The following is a 16,682-nucleotide window of genomic DNA, read 5'->3' on the forward strand; positions in this document are numbered from 1 at the left end:
CCAATTTAATCACAAAATTTGAAAAAAATGGGTCCGCAGAAATCCATTTGGACATCCCACGTCGCCTCTGGACCTTCTAGAATATGGGGGCACGTTCAGGAAACGTATCCCCCATTTTCTAGGAGGGCAGACTCTCCATTTGAGGAGAGTGGGTGCCAAAAATCTGCACCCACTCTCCCTGGGTCACAGCTGCAGAGTGCCGAGCAGCCAGCACAGCTCACACTGAACACAGTGCTGGCTGTCAGCTGCTCTGCTCATGTGACCGGCCAGCGTGCACTGTGAAGGAGGAGGGGGCCGCGGGGGATCAGCGCTGCGACCGGACAGGTAAGGGGGAATACCGGGGGGAATAGGGGGTGACCGGGCAGGGCCTGGGGGGCATTTTTCTGTCGCATGTCTCAAGGCACATGCGACAGAAATCATAGGAGCAGGCCGGCCGGTGCGCTACTGTGGGCGCGGCCATGTTGGATTTTCGGGAGGGGGGTCGGGGGGTCGGGGCGGGCACTTTGGCGACACCGGGGGCTTTCCAGGACTTTGCCAGGAAGTGAGGTCAACAGGAAACCTCTTGACCTCACTTCCAGGTAAATGCCTGCATTCTGGCATGCCGACAAAGCCCGCGGACCGCAACAAAAAAGTAGCTCCCTGCGGTGTAGCTGCGTTCTGACCCCACATCATTGATTTAATGGGGGAGAGAACGCAGCCACACCGCACAAAAGAAGTGACATGCTGCTTTTCTTTCCGCACCGATTTTTGGCATCCAAAACGCTGCGTTTAGAAACGCAGCTTGTGCACTGATTTTTCGGCTTTCTCATACACTTTGCTGGGAAAGCTGAATGCATGCAATTTGCCACTGAAACACTGCGGTTCTAAACGCAGCGTTTCCGCGGTAAAAAACGCAACTTGTGCACACAGCCTTAATAGTGGAAACCCCCACAAGTGACCCTATTTTGGAAACTAGACCCCTCAAGGAATATGCCTAGATGTGTGGTTAGCACTTTAAACCCACAGGTTCGTTACATAATTTTTGTCACGGTCGTCTCCCTGTTGTTTGAGACTAGTGACAGCTTTAGAACTGGAGACTCTCATCTCCATCTGGCACTCTACATTTAAATGTTATTTTGTTTCATTTGGCACTGAAACAGTTAATGTCAGTATTGCTGCTAGCAGCTTTTCCTGCAGTTCCTAGCTGAATATTTCAGCTGAAGCTGATTTGTAGGTACTCCCCTTTAGGTTTAAATAGAGGTGTTTCCCAGCAATCCTTGCTGAAGATACAAACTCATTGTACTCTGGCCACCTTGGAGGAAGGTTCTGATGTGGAGTTTTACCTGTTCTCAGGTTTTATCCTTTTTGTTGCTTTTACCCCCACTTTGTCTTATGTTACCTTGTGTCTTGTTAGTGCATTGGTGGGATCTTGTGACCCTCAACTGCCCATCACTAGCCAGTGCATCTATAGGATCTTCTCAGGATCTCAGGTTCCTACCCGGTGAAAGTTGCGAAGACTGTATACAAACTGGCAAGGAGCGAAGGAATAGTTTCAGGTGAGGATAGGAGGTTCCCCATATACCCCTCTCACTGGGTCCAGGTCCCCCCTCTGTTATTGTGTCCCCAGTGTACCCTTTGTTATGTTTTTTTTTGTGTGCCAGACACACGTAGGTTGGTAACATTATTGCCATGCTTGTCACACCCGGTAAGCATGATATCTTCAGCCTTATTGTTTTTTCTGCGTCACTACGTCTCAGGCTTCCGCACTTGCACAACTGATACTGTCCATCTCTCAAGAGGTTTTGGACATGCGCTTTCAGATTGAGCAGCAACTGCAACATATTGCTGGGTTTCCAGTCTTGATGCACACCCAGGCACAACCAGGACTAAAGATTGCCCTCCCTGATAAGTTTTCTGGTGGGAGGAATAAGTTTACCACCTTCAGGGAAGGTTGCAAGTTATACTTCAGGCTCCTACCTTGTTTGTACGGGAGTGAAGAACAGCGAGTGGGGATTGTTGTTTCTCTGTTGTTGTCCTTCTCTTTGCCATCCAACTCCTAGTCATTTTGAAGGATGGATGATTTTTTTGCGGCTTTAACACTCATTAACGGTGACCTTGATGGCGTCATGCTCGCAAAGTCTAAACTCGAAAAGCTCCAGCAGGGAGCGCAACCAGTGGAGGAGTATTGCTCAGAGTTCTGGAGGTGTGCCACTGACTCCCAATGGAATGACCTTGCACTTAGGAGTAATTTCTATCAGTGTCTCTCAGATATGCTTAGAGACTCTCTGGTGCAGTATGTCACCCCAGAGTTGCTGGAGGCTGCCATGGACCTCACTATCAGAGTGAATCAACGCCTCGGGGAGAGATCCTCTAAGATCCTCTTCCCTGTAATTCTCCCCAGGAAGGAGTTCCCACTGGTTCAAGCCAACAAACCCATGCAGTTGGGGCAAGCCTCTCCTCAAGTGAAGTCGCTTGCAATTCGTCATGAGTCTTGTTTCTACTGTGATGATAATGGTCATTACATTGGGACCTGTTCTTGAAGACCTAAACAGAGTTTGTCTGGTAATAAGCAGTGTTCTCCTTGTCACGTGGAGGGAAGTAACCAGGCAGTATATATTTCCTCTATTTACATGGCCCAGTTCACCATTTCAGCAGAGGTGGTTATTGGTGGAAAAATTTAGACAATCTCTGTGCTGGTGGTCTGTGGGTCTGGTGCTAATTTGATGGATTCTTGTTTTGCTCAGACTCGGAGTCTGACCACTGAAAAGATCCATTCAAATCCATGCTATTGATTCAGCTCCACTCAGCCAGAGAGAGTTCACTCATACTATGCCAAATATCAACCTGCGAGTGGGCTTGGTGCATAGTGAACATCTGTCCTGCTATGTCTTGGCAGGTCTGCCAACTCTCATTGTGTTGGGCTTTCCCTGGTTGAAGAGGTATAATCCTATGATTGATTAGCAGTCTGGCAATGTAGTCAGTTGGGGTAGTTTCTGTGCTACCATCTCTGCAGTACTTATTCAAAACCAGCCACCCTGTCCACCAGTAGTAAACACCAAACTGTCTATGAAAAGAGTGGGTGCACTACCCCACGTCAGGGGAAGATTAGGCCTCATTTCGACCCCTGTAGAGGTGATTGGGGGAGGGTAGTCGTTCCCACTAATTGTTTTATTGTAAAGTAGACCGATGAGGGCTGGCATGATCAGGAGGGGAAGAACCATGGATATCGCCCACCCAGCCTAAAAATATCAGCCTGCAGCTGCCCAGAATTGGCACATCACATTAGATGTGCCAATCCTGGAACTTTTCCCAGCTCATTCCGATTGCTTTGGTGTGGTGGCAATCAGGGTAATATAAGGGGTTAATTACAGCTGTGATTTGTAAAAAAATGACAGCTGTCATCAAGCCCTGGATTAGTAATGGAAGGCATCTATGAGACACCTCCATTACTAATCCTGTCAGGGAAAAGAAATAAAACACAAATATAAAAAAAAATCCTTTATTTGACATAAAATACAAACACCCTCTTTCACCCTTTTATTAACCCCCCAAAACACCCTTGCACAGCCGACATAATCAATTCCAAGTCCCATGATGATCCATAACTCTGCTACATCCAGAAGCTGCTGAGAAGGAAAACATGTCCACTCTCTGCAGGCTCTGGAAATCACTAACAGCTCAGGGGAACCCAGCTGTGAGCAGGTGACATCATTAAGTTCACCGGATTTCACACCTGGGTTCCGATGGTGTGACCTCAGGTGACCTGACTGCCAAACTGCTGGACTGCGGGACATGGCCGTGACAGTCCAACTGTCCAGCAGTCAGGTCACCTGAGGTCACACTGGGGGCTCACCTGCTGGGGTCAGTGCAAATGCTGTCGGATTGTCAGACTGTGGAACACAGCCGTGACCCACAATCCAACTGATAGCAGCTTCAACTTTTGCTGAGGGCAGTGGGGGAGCCCCCATTGTGACCTCAAGTGACCTGACTGCCATACAGCTGGATTGTGGGACATGGCTGTGACAGTCCAACTGTCCAGCAGTCAGGTCACCTGAGGTCACACTGGGGGCTCACCTGCTGCAGTCAGTGCAAATGCTGTCGGATTGTCAGACTGTGGAACACAGCCGTGACCCACAATCCAACTATCTTATAGCAGCTTCAACTTTTGCTGAGGGCAGTGGGGGAGCCCCCATTGTGACCTCAGGTGACCTGACTGCCGGACTGTTAGACTGCAGGACATGACCGTGACCTGCAGTCTGACAGGCAGGTCACCTAAGGTCACACTGGGGGCTTCCTCGCTGTCCTCAGTGAAAGTGCTGCCAGATTTTTGGGTTGCGGGTCATGGCCATGACCCACAATCCGACAGTCCAGCAGTAGCTTCAACTTTCACTGAAAAAATCGTGGGAGCCCCCAGTGTAACCTCAATTGACTTTACCGTTAGACTGCGGGTCACGGTCCATGCCGGACTGTAGGACACATAAATAAATAAAAGTCGTGCATACTGGAGGAACTTCAGGTGCTAGTGTACAGGTTAGGCTTTTTATACACAATCCATAGAAAGATACACTGCACACACTTGGTTTTACTTTGCAACTAAAAGATTGTTTGTTTTTATTAGGAGTAATCAGAAAGACGACCAAATTCTATGTTTAGGCCACAAGGGCCTTGTTCACAAGGTCGCTAAAGAAAGGAAAAATATATACAGTGAATTGACATACATACAAATATATACAATATATAAAATATGAGTACAGTAAGGTTTTTTTCGAGAAGGGTGATTTTTCAAATTTTACAATATTGAAAAAAATGTCCTATCTCTTATCTCCCATGTTTTGTGGCCAAAACGTAGAATCTACTAGTCTTTCTGATTACTCCTATTCAAATGATTTTTATTAGGTTTTGTAGTTAACAAATCTTGAAAACATGCGTTACAAAATTTAAGGACACATAGATAGTAAAGCAAGGTTAAGAAAATGCACATATTATGACCCTCCAGTTTGTTAGTGTTGATATATCAAGCAGTATATTTTGTTGGTCAAATCAATTGCTTATGAATAGAGTTGAGCGCGGTTCGCGGTTCTCCAGTTCTAAGCTCGAGTGATTTTGGGGGCTGTTCGAGATCGAACTAGAACTCGAGCTTTTTGCAAAAGCTCGATAGTTCTAGATACGTTCGAGAACGGTTCTAGCAGCAAAAAGCAGGGCTTTTTACAGCTACAGTGTGCAGGAGCCCTCGCTGGCAGCCTGCCACAAGCTGGTAACCAAGATAAACATCGGGTATCCAAGCAAAGCGCTTTGGTTAGTAACCCGATGTTTATCTTAGTTACGTGCAGGAAGCCCACACTTCCCCGCTCAGCTCGCTCCGCCCCCTCCTGCCCGCGGCATGTACACATATACACACACACACGTACACATACATACACACACACACACACACACACACACACACACACACACATGGTCCCGCTCGGCTTACCTGCGGTGATGAAGTCCCGCCATCCCGACCTCAGCGCTGTCACTGTCCTCCATGGCCGCCGCTTGTCATATCACCTCTCGCTTCCGACCCGAGACTGACTAGCGGTGACGTCACGGACCTTTCGCGATATTTGGCTGTGAAGGCTCCGGTCACTGAACTCAGTAACAGGGGCTGTCGGCAGTGCTGGAGATCAGCGCAGGTAATGTACCTCGCTGACAGCAGCACTTGTCATCCCCTGCAGTGACCTGGGCTGACCCATTGATGTTAGCTCAGGTCACTGCACTGCTCTCCCAGCCAATGGGGAACATCCTGCTCTTCATTGACTGGGACAGTGTGGATCGTCATGGCAACCCCTTGGATTACAGCAGACCTGGATTTGTTTTTCATTCTAATAAATTGGTTAAAGAGGGAATGTTTTGGGGAGTGTTTTTTCAAATAAAAATGTGTTTGTCGTCTATTTTTTTTTATTACTGACTGGGTTGGTGATGTCGGGTATCTGATAGACGCCTGACCTCACCAACCCCAGGGCTTGATGCCAGGTGACATTACACATCTGGTATTAACCCCATATATTACCCCGTTTGCCACCGCACCAGGGCGCGGGATGAGCTGGGGCGAAGCACCAGGATTGGCGCATCTAATGGATGCGCCACTTCTGGGGCGGCTGCGGCCTGCTATTTTTAGGCTTGGGAGAGTCCAATAACCATGGACCTCCCTAGTCTGAGAATATCAGGCCCCAGATGTCTGCTTTACCTTGGCTGGTGATCCAATTTTGGGGGACCCCTACGTGTTTTTTTTTAAAATTAGTTATTTAATTTAAAATAACAGCGTGGGGTGCCCTCAGTTTTGGATTACCAGCCAGGGTGAGGTTGCCAGCTGTGGTCTGCAGGCTGCAGCCGTCTGCTTTACCCTAGCTGGCTACAAAACTAGGGGGAACCCTACGTCATTTTTTTTTTTCATTTTTTTGGCTAAATACAAAGCTAAGCACCCCTTAGTGCCACATGAAAGGCACCAAAGGGTGCTCCACTTTTTCTCCACTTTTTCTCCACTTTTTCTCCACTTTTTCTCCACTTATTCTCCACTTTTTCTCCACTTTTTCTCCACTTTTTCTCCAATTTTCTCCACTTATTCTCCACTTTTTCTCCACTTTTTCTCCATTTTTTTCTCCACTTTTTCTCCACTTTTTCTCCATTTATTCTCCAGTTTTTCTCCAGTTTTCCTCCATTTTTTTCTCCACTTTTTCTCCACTTTTTCTCCACTTTTTCTCCACTTTTTCCTCCACTTTTTCTCCACTTTTTCTCCACTTATTCTCCACTTTTTCTCCACTTATTCTCCACTTTTTCTCCACTTATTCTCCACTTTTTCTCCACTTTTTCTCCATTTTTTTCTCCACTTATTCTCCACTTTTTCTCCACTTTTTCTCCATTTTTTTCTCCACTTTTTCTCCACTTTTTCTCCACTTTTTCTACACTTTTTCTCCACTTATTCTCCACTTATTCTCCACTTATTCTCCACTTTTTCTCCACTTTTTCTCCACTTTTTCTCCACTTATTCTCCACTTTTTCTCCACTTTTTCTCCACTTTTTCTCCATTTTTTTCTCCACTTTTTCTCCACTTTTTCTCCACTTTTTCTCCACTTTTTCTCCACTTTTTCTCCACTTTTTCTCCACTTATTCTCCACTTATTCTCCACTTATTCTCCACTTTTTCTCCACTTTTTCTCCACTTTTTCTCCACTTTTTCTCCACTTATTCTCCACTTTTTCTCCACTTATTCTCCACTTATTCTCCACTTTTTCTCCACTTATTCTCCACTTATTCTCCACTTATTCTCCACTTTTTCTCCACTTTTTCTCCATTTATTCTCCACTTTTTCTCCACTTTTTCTCCATTTTTTTCTCCACTTTTTCTCTACTTTTTCTCCATTTATTCTCCACTTTTTCTCCACTTTTTCTCCATTTTTTTCTCCACTTTTTCTCCACTTTTTCTCCACTTTCTCTCCACTTTTTCTCCATTTTTTTCTCCACTTTTTCTCCACTTATTCTCCACTTTTTCTACATTTTTTTCTCCACTTTTTCTCCATTTTTTTCTCCACTTTTTCTCCACTTTTCCTCCACTTTTTCTCCACTTATTCTCCACTTTTTCTCCACTTATTCTCCACTTTTTCTCCACTTATTCTCCACTTTTTCTCCACTTTTTCTCCATTTTTTTCTCCACTTTTTCTCCACTTTTTCTCCACTTTTTCTCCACTTATTCTCCACTTTTTCTCCACTTTTTCTCCATTTTTTTCTCCACTTTTTCTCCACTTTTTCTCCACTTTTTCTCCACTTATTCTCCACTTATTCTCCACTTATTCTCCACTTTTTCTCCACTTTTTCTCCACTTTTTCTCCATTTTTTTCTCCACTTTTTCTCCACTTTTTCTCCACTTTTTCTCCACTTATTCTCCACTTTTTCTCCACTTTTTCTCCACTTATTCTCCACTTTTTCTCCACTTATTCTCCACTTATTCTCCACTTATTCTCCACTTTTTCTCCACTTTTTCTCCACTTTTTCTCCACTTATTCTCCACTTTTTCTCCACTTATTCTCCACTTATTCTCCACTTTTTCTCCACTTATTCTCCACTTTTTCTCCACTTATTCTCCACTTATTCTCCACTTATTCTCCACTTTTTCTCCACTTTTTCTCCACTTTTTCTCCACTTTTTCTCCACTTTTTCTCCACTTATTCTCCACTTTTTCTCCACTTATTCTCCACTTTTTCTCCATTTATTCTCCAGTTTTTCTCCAGTTTTCCTCCATTTTTTTCTCCACTTTTTCTCCACTTTTTCTCCACTTATTCTCCACTTTTTCTCCACTTTTTCTCCACTTTTTCTCCACTTTTTCTCCACTTTTTCTCCACTTATTCTCCACTTTTTCTCCACTTATTCTCCACTTTTTCTCCACTTTTTCTCCACTTTTTCTCCACTTTTTCTCCACTTTTTCTCCACTTATTCTCCACTTTTTCTCCACTTATTCTCCACTTTTTCTCCACTTATTCTCCACTTATTCTCCACTTATTCTCCACTTTTTCTCCACTTTTTCTCCATTTATTCTCCACTTTTTCTCCACTTTTTCTCCATTTTTTTCTCCACTTTTTCTCTACTTTTTCTCCATTTATTCTCCACTTTTTCTCCACTTTTTCTCCATTTTTTTCTCCACTTTTTCTCCACTTTTTCTCCACTTTTTCTCCATTTTTTTCTCCACTTTGTCTCCATTTTTTTCTCCACTTTTTCTCCACTTTTTCTCCACTTTTTCTCCACTTATTCTCCACTTATTCTCCACTTTTTCTCCATTTATTCTCCACTTTTTCTCCACTTTTTCTCCATTTATTCTCCACTTTTTCTCCACTTTTTCTCCATTTTTTTCTCCACTTTTTCTCCACTTTTTCTCCACTTTTTCTCCATTTTTTTCTCCACTTTGTCTCCATTTTTTTCTCCACTTTTTCTCCACTTTTTCTCCACTTATTCTCCACTTATTCTCCACTTTTTCTACACTTTTTCTACACTTTTTCTCCGTTCTTTTTCTATGGTCGGTCTACCCATTAGCTCTGCCATGCATACTGTAGCTCTACACCTACTGCACATGTTACTTTATGATTGACATCTCTTTCGTACCAGAGCTGTCTAAGTCTACTCTGACCCCATATTTGTCATTACTATATTGTCCTTGTACTGTATTATGACATTTGTATCATGTGTTTCATTTCTTGCTGTGTTGCAATTTTTTTGCTGCATCCCAATTGTACCTCTACATTGTTCGAGTTTATGTTATTGTTCTCTCACTCTTATGTGATACTGATTATTGTCATTTTTCATGATTACATGCAGATAAGTGCAATCTGACGAAGGCTCAGGCCGAAACGTCATTTGTAACTTGTTTTGGACAAAAACATATATGCTTATGAAAAAAAAAATGTTCTTAATACGGACCAATAAAGAGTGATTTTGCATTACTATCCATTGTGACTTACTGACTTAGTCTGGGAGATTTAGAGTGCCGAGGTTACTCACTAATTTTATCTATTATTACCTCTGAGCACCTATATACCAGTGAGCAGAGCTTCCTCTACAGTAGTTCTCCTGATTAGGCATGCCCTTACCTCATGAGCAGGGCATTGCAGCTTTGGTAGCAACCATTACGACATGGACTCTGCTGCTGTGGACCCGGGGAGAGTGAGTGCAGATTCATTGCACCCACACTCCTCACATGAAGGGTCCGCACTCCTAGAAAATGGGGGATACGTTCCCTGAGTGTCTCCCCCCCATATTCTAGACGGTCCAGAGTCGTCGTGGGACCCCTTTATTTTTTTTCTTACAACAAATTGGTGAAAGAGGAAATGTTTTGTGGACTGTTTTTTCAAATAAATTTCTTTTGTCGATTTTTTGTTTTTGTTAGTACTGACAGTTTATGATGTTGGGTATCTATTAGACGCCATGACATCACAAACTGCTGGGCTTGATCTCAGGTGACATTACAGCTAGTATCAACCCGATTTATTACCCCGTTTGCCACTGCACCAGGGCACGGGATGAGCTGGGGTGAAGTGCCAGGATTGGCGCATCTAGTGGATGCGCCACGTCTGGGGTGCCTGTGGCCTGCTATTTTTAGGCTGTGAAGGCCCAATAACTATGGACCTTCCCACCCTGAGAATACCAGACCACAGCTGTCCGCTTTACCTTGGCTGGTGATCCAATTTGGAGGGGACCCTACTTTTTTTGTGTAATTATTAATATTTATAAAATAATTATAAAAAAGAGCCTGAGCGGACCTCCACATTGGATCCCCAACCACGGTAAAGCTGCCAGCTGTGGTTTTCAGGCTACAGCCGTCTGCTTTACCCTAGCTGGCTATCAAAAATGGGGGGACCCAACGTCATTTTTTTTTTTTTAACTATTTTTTAAATAGAAAAAATTAATGGGCTTCCCTGTATTTTGATTGCCAACCAAGGTAACGGCAGGCAGATGGGGGTGGCAACCTATAGCTGTCTGCTTTATCTGCGCTGAGAATCAAAAATACCGCGGAGCGCTACGTCATTTTTTTAAAGATTTATTTTTACAGCACTGTGATGTCCAGCAATCAAAATACAGGGAAGCCCATTTTATTTTTAGTTATTTATATAAATAATTAAAAAAAATAAATATGGGCTCCCGCTGCATTTTTTGTATTGCTAGCTAAGGGTAATCCAAGCAGCTACTGGCTGCTAACCCCCACTGCTTGGTGTTACCTTCACTGGCAATGGAAAATCCAGGGAAGCATTTTTTATTTTTTTTGCCAAAAAACTACAAAAAAAGGACGTGAGTTTCGCCATATTTTTGTATGCTAGCCAGGTATAGCAGGCAGGTGCTGGAAGAGTTGGATACAGCGCCAGAAGATGGCGCTTCTATGAAAATGCCATTTTCTGAGGCGGCTGCAGACTGCAATTCGCAGCAGTGGGGCCCAGAAAGCTCAGGCCAACCTGTGGTGCGGATTCCAATCCCCAGCTGCCTAGTTGTACCTGGCTGGACACAAAAATGGGGCGAAGCCTACGTCATTTGTTTTCTAATTATTTCATGAAATTCATGAAATAATAAAAAAAGGGCTTCCCTTTATTTTTGGTTCCCAGCCGGGTACAAATAGGCAACTGGGGGTTGGGGGCAGCCGTACCTGCCTGCTGTACCTGGCTAGCATACAAAAATATGGCGAAGCCCACATAATTTTTTCAGGGGGCAAAAATCTTCTGCATACAGTCCTGGATGGAGTATGCTGAGCCTTGTAGTTCTGCAGCTGCTGTCTGTCTGTATGGAGAAGAGCAGACAGCAGCTGCAGAACTACAAGGCTCAGCATACTCCATCCAGGACTGTATGCAGAATTTTTTTGCCCACCAAAAAAATGACGTGGGCTTCGCCATATTTTTGTATGCTAGCCAGGTACAGCTGGCAGCCACGGGCTGCCTCCAACCCCCAGTTGCCTATTTGTACCCGGCTGGGAACCAAAAATATAGGGAAGCCCGTTTTTTTTTAATTATTTCACTTATTTCATGAAATAATTAAAAAACAAATGACGTGGGCTTCGCCCCATTTTTGTGTCCAGCCGGGTACAACTAGGCAGCTGGGGATTGGAATCCGCAGCACAGGTTAGCCCGAGGTTTCTGGGCGCCTCTGCTGCGGATTTCAGTCCGCAGCCGTCCCAGAAAATGGCGCTCTCATAGAAGCGCCATCATCTGGCGCTGTATCCAACTCTTCCAACAGCCCTGGAGCCGGGTGGCTTGTTGGGTAATCATGAGTTAATACTGGCTTTGTTTTACTAGCCAGTATTAAGCCAGAGATTCTTAATGTCAGGCACGTTTGACCCGGCCATTAAGAATCTCCAATAAAGGGTTAAAAAAAACACCACACAGAGAAAAAATACTTTAATAGAAATAAATACACAGACACATTAGAGACTCCATCTTTATTACCCCCTGTCAGCCCTCCACGATCCTGCTCTTCTGTCTTCTTTCTTTCTAGTGTAGTAGTAGTGACGATTGTAGTGAGGAAGGATGAGATTCACCAGCTCATCACTTGGGGCTGGGGAACCTCATCCTCACTACAATCATCACTACAATCGGGAAGCAGCGTGCAGCCTTCACTCCGTGAGTGATCAGTGCTGGCTGCTAGCGGTAACGCTGACAGACGTGTTACCATAGCAACGGTGCTCTCGGAGCCGCGGTTAGCGGTGACGTCACCGCTAACTGCGTTGCTATGGCAACGGTGATCTCCGTTAATGACCGGCTGTGTCAGCCGGTCCCTAACGGAACGGGGAGTCGACCGTGTGCTAGAGCATGTCGCCGGTACACGGCGATACACATATGTGCACCGTGTACCGGAGAGATGCACTCGCAGGTCCTACATGACGTGTCATAGTCATGTGACCAGTCTGTAGCCAATGAGATAATAGCCACGTGACTGGTCACATGGCTATTTTGACTTCACGATAGGTCCTGCATCTCTGCTGGCAGTGCAGGTCACCGGGAGGATTCAGCGATCATCGGATGGAATAGCAGCAGGAGACAGAGTGCAGAAGGGATCGCGAGGACCGGTAAGTGTTATGGCAATGTTTATTAACTGTTTGTGTACATTTATCATGCATTTTTATGTGTTTGTGATTGCCTCCCATTATAGCCTATACGTTCGAGTTTGGTTCGTCGAACGTTCGACGAACCGAACTCGAACGGGACCCCCGTTCGGCTAACCACCGGCCTCGAGCCGAACCGGGACTGGTTCGCTCATCTCTACTTATGAATTAACTTTTTGCAAAACATAACTAAACAACAAATAACATTAACAACTTCCTGACATGGATTCCGTAGACAGTCCAGCAAATTTGCGAGATCAGAAACATATAATTCTAGTGAGTTTTAGATCAGGGAGGTATCAAAGACTAGAGCTTCAGGCCTGGAATTATTAGTGAGCTTGTATTTCTCGAATATAGCTAGTGTTTTCTTAACGTCAGTTAGGCTATATAGTCTGTCGGTGATTGGGCTCTGGCCATGGGTCCCATTTGGTGAGGTACTTTGTTTGAGTATTATTTTTTATGGCATAGTAGTACTCTAAAGTTTTATGTAGAGTTAGTTTCTCCTTAGCTTCTTGAATATTAGGAGCTTTCTCACTTTTCCATTTGGATGCAATGAGATTAGTGGACACTAGCAGAATATGTATTACTATAGGCCTAAAATGTTTAGGTATCGCTTCAATGTTTAAGAGAAGAAGAACTAATTCTGAAGTTAGAGCTACATCTAGCTGTGTAATAGACCTTATAAGTGATTGAATGTCTCTCCAGAATTTCTTAATTTTTGGACACGACCAAAATATGTGAGTTATGTTGCCTGAATTTAAACAGTTTCGCCAGCATTTGTTTGAAGTATCTGGGTTAATTAAATGCAATTTAAGGGGTGTGTAATACCAGGTTATTATCTTATAATTGGTTTCTATAAGAGCAACGCAAGGTATATTTTTGTAGACTGTGGCCAATGACTTTTGAAATCTTTCTTCAAATTGATTTTCTGGGATTTTTAACTCGATTTTCCACTTTTCCAAGTGTTTTAAGTTAAGGAGATTTGTGTCTTCGTTATAAATTTGGTAGATATATTTGGTTTTCCAAGTGTTTTGATTATGTGGATTCTTTAAGAGAGCTGTGATGTTACTTGGAAGGTGGAGGGTGGTGCTAGGTTTCATGAATATTTTTTCTATTATCTTCCAAGTTTTCTTATTTGACTTTGTTAGTTTGAATTCTTTTGCTAAGTCTTGGTAGGGTTTCAGCTTATCGTTATCGAGTATGTCTGAGATTAAGCATATTCCCTTGGATTTCCAGTCGTTGAGCTTTAATCTTGGTGAGAATGCAGAGAGCTTTTCGATCTTCATCCAACCTATTAATTCGGTGCCGTGTATTTTTCTAGATTGGGCTCCAAATTTCCTCGATGTTATTATTGAGTTCCTGGTGATGACCTCCTTAGGTAGTCGCTTTTTAGAGTCGCATAGGTAGGCCACCACCAGGTCTCCAACTTCTATATTTGGACAGTAAGAATCTTCAAGTCCCACCCATGCAGGTTTATCATCTCTGTTCCAATACTTCTGGCTGCTTTTAATAGTCGTTGCTTGATAGTAGGCCATTATGTTTGGCATCCCCAACCCCCCATTGATTCTGTTTTTGTTTAGGGTAGATTGTGCTACTCGAGGTTTAGTTTTACCCAATACAAAAGATGTTAGTTGAGTTTGGAGTTTTTGTATAAGCTTCTTCTTGATTGGTAATGGGATAGTTCTGAATATATAAAGTAGCTTGGGAAGTTCCAGCATTTTGTATGTGTTTATTTTTCCTAACCAGGAAAGCTCTACTTTGGACAGATGTTGTAGATCTTTTTGGATGGTATTATAAATGTCAGTAATATTCTGGATAGCGCAGTCCTTTGTGTTTTTTGTTAGTTTGATTCCTAAATAAGATATGCTGTCCACATTCCACTGAAATTTGATTTCCGATTGTAGGACTTTTAATAGATCCTGATCCAGATTGAGGTGCATAGCCTGGGTTTTATCCATATTAACCCTATATAATGACACCCTTGAGAACTCTTTAAAAACTTCCAAGGTCTGTTTGACCGAGTTCAGTGGATCCGTTAGAGAGAGTAGGATGTCATCTGCGAAAAGTGACACTTTAAATTGTCTGTTATTAGCAGGGACGCCCCTAATCCGGCTGTCCATCCTGATCTTCTCCGCCAAGGGCTCAATGAAAAGATCGAACAATGACGGGGAAAGAGGACACCCCTGCCTTGTTCCATTCGAGAGGTTGATTTTACCCGAGAGGAGACCATTTGTTAAAATTCTTGCAGACGGGTTTGAATAGAATGATTTTATAAGGTCTAATACCCTCCCATTGAAGCCACATTTTTTTAAAGTTTGAAGTAAGTAGTTCCACTGAACCCGGTCAAATGCCTTCTCAGCATCAATTGTGATAAAGACTGTGGGAGTCTTAGTTTCTCCTGAGTGAGTGAGTAGGTTTAGGATTCGTCTGGTAGCGTCTTCTGCTCCTCTGTTCGCAATGAACCCCACTTGTTCTTTGTGTATAAGGTTCGGTACTATTTTTTGTAGTCTGGTGGCTAGGGTTTTTGCCAATATTTTCAGGTCAGAATTTAAGAGCGAAATGGGTCTATAGTTTCCAATGAGGTCTCTGTCTCCCTTTTCTTTATACAAAACTGATATAGTGGCTTCTTGCATCTCCTCAGGTAATTTTAAGCCTAGTGATAGTTCATTGATGAGGGTGGTTAAATATGGGGTTAAAATTATAGCAAACTTTTTGTAGTACTCATTGGGAATTCCATCTGGTCCTGGTGCTTTATTTTGTTTTAGAGAGTTTACTGTAGACATTATGTCACTGTTTTTGTATGGGGTGTTTAGAAAATTTAAATCTTCGTTAGACAGAGAGTCAACTTAATCGAGTCAAGGAATTGATTGATGTCTTCCTTAGTGGGTTTGTCTTCTAGTTTATTATTTTTTAAATTATATAGGTTGTTAAAAAATTCCTCGAATTTTAGTGAAATGTCTTTTGGATTTTTGTAAATTTTGTTGTCCTTATCTCTTATCTATAAGATTTTGGTCTCAGAATTCTTGTTCTTCTGGCTAAAAAACCCAAAGGTTTATTCATGAGATGGTAAAAATTGGATTTTGAGGTCAGTATGAATTTTTCGTATTCGTTTGAGAGAATGGTTTTTAAATCTAGTCTGAGTTTTAAAATTTATTTTTGTGTGTCATCTGATGGACTATTTGCTTGTGAATTTTCTAGTTCTCTAATTTTATTTATAATCTCTTCAGTTTTCTTTTGTTTAATTTTATTAATCTTAGCGTTAAGTTGGATCAGGGTTCCTCTGATGACTGCCTTATGGGCTTGCCACAGAGTTGTGATAGAGATATTTTCTATGTCATTATATTTGAAATAATTTTTTAAATCATCTTGTATTTTTAGGCTATGGTCTGGGTGGGCGAATAGAAACGAGTTAGCTCTCCAAGTTTTATTTATGTGATGATTGGTGAGGATTTCAAATGTGATGGGAGAGTGGTCTGACCACACTCTAGGGTGAATGGTAATTTGTTTAATTTTCTGTAAAGTATTGATGTCAGAAAGGACTAGGTCAATTCTTGAAAAGGATCTGTGGGGGTTTGAATAATAAGTATATTCTACTGAGGTTGTATTTAGGCATCTAAAGATGTCGTATAGCTCCTCTCGGTTCATCCGAGAATCAAGAGTGACATTCAGTACCCTGCCTTTGTTGGAAGAGTCGAATTTAGGGTTAGGTATGGTGTTAAAATCACCAAAAAGTAAAAGAGATCCCCTTTGGTGTGATCTAATTAAAGATAGTACTCTATTTAGGAAGGTAATTTGTCCCTTGTTGGGAGCGTATATGTTGGCTAGTGTGTATGTCGTGTTATTTAGTTTGCAGATAACTATTAGATATCTACCTTCTGGGTCAATTATCGTTTTCAGTTCTTCAAATCTTATTACTATTATTATTATTATTATTATAATAATATTATTATTATTATTATTATTATTAATCTGATTACTCCTAATAACAAAAAAATATTTTTCTTGCAAAGCAAAACCAATTGTGTGCAGTGTATATTTCTATGGACTGTAGGACACAGCAGTCAGACAGTCCGGCAGTCAGGTACACCTTTTAATGGC

The sequence above is a fragment of the Anomaloglossus baeobatrachus genome, chromosome 1 (assembly GCF_048569485.1).
Source record: "Anomaloglossus baeobatrachus isolate aAnoBae1 chromosome 1, aAnoBae1.hap1, whole genome shotgun sequence".
NCBI lineage: Eukaryota > Metazoa > Chordata > Amphibia > Anura > Aromobatidae > Anomaloglossus > Anomaloglossus baeobatrachus.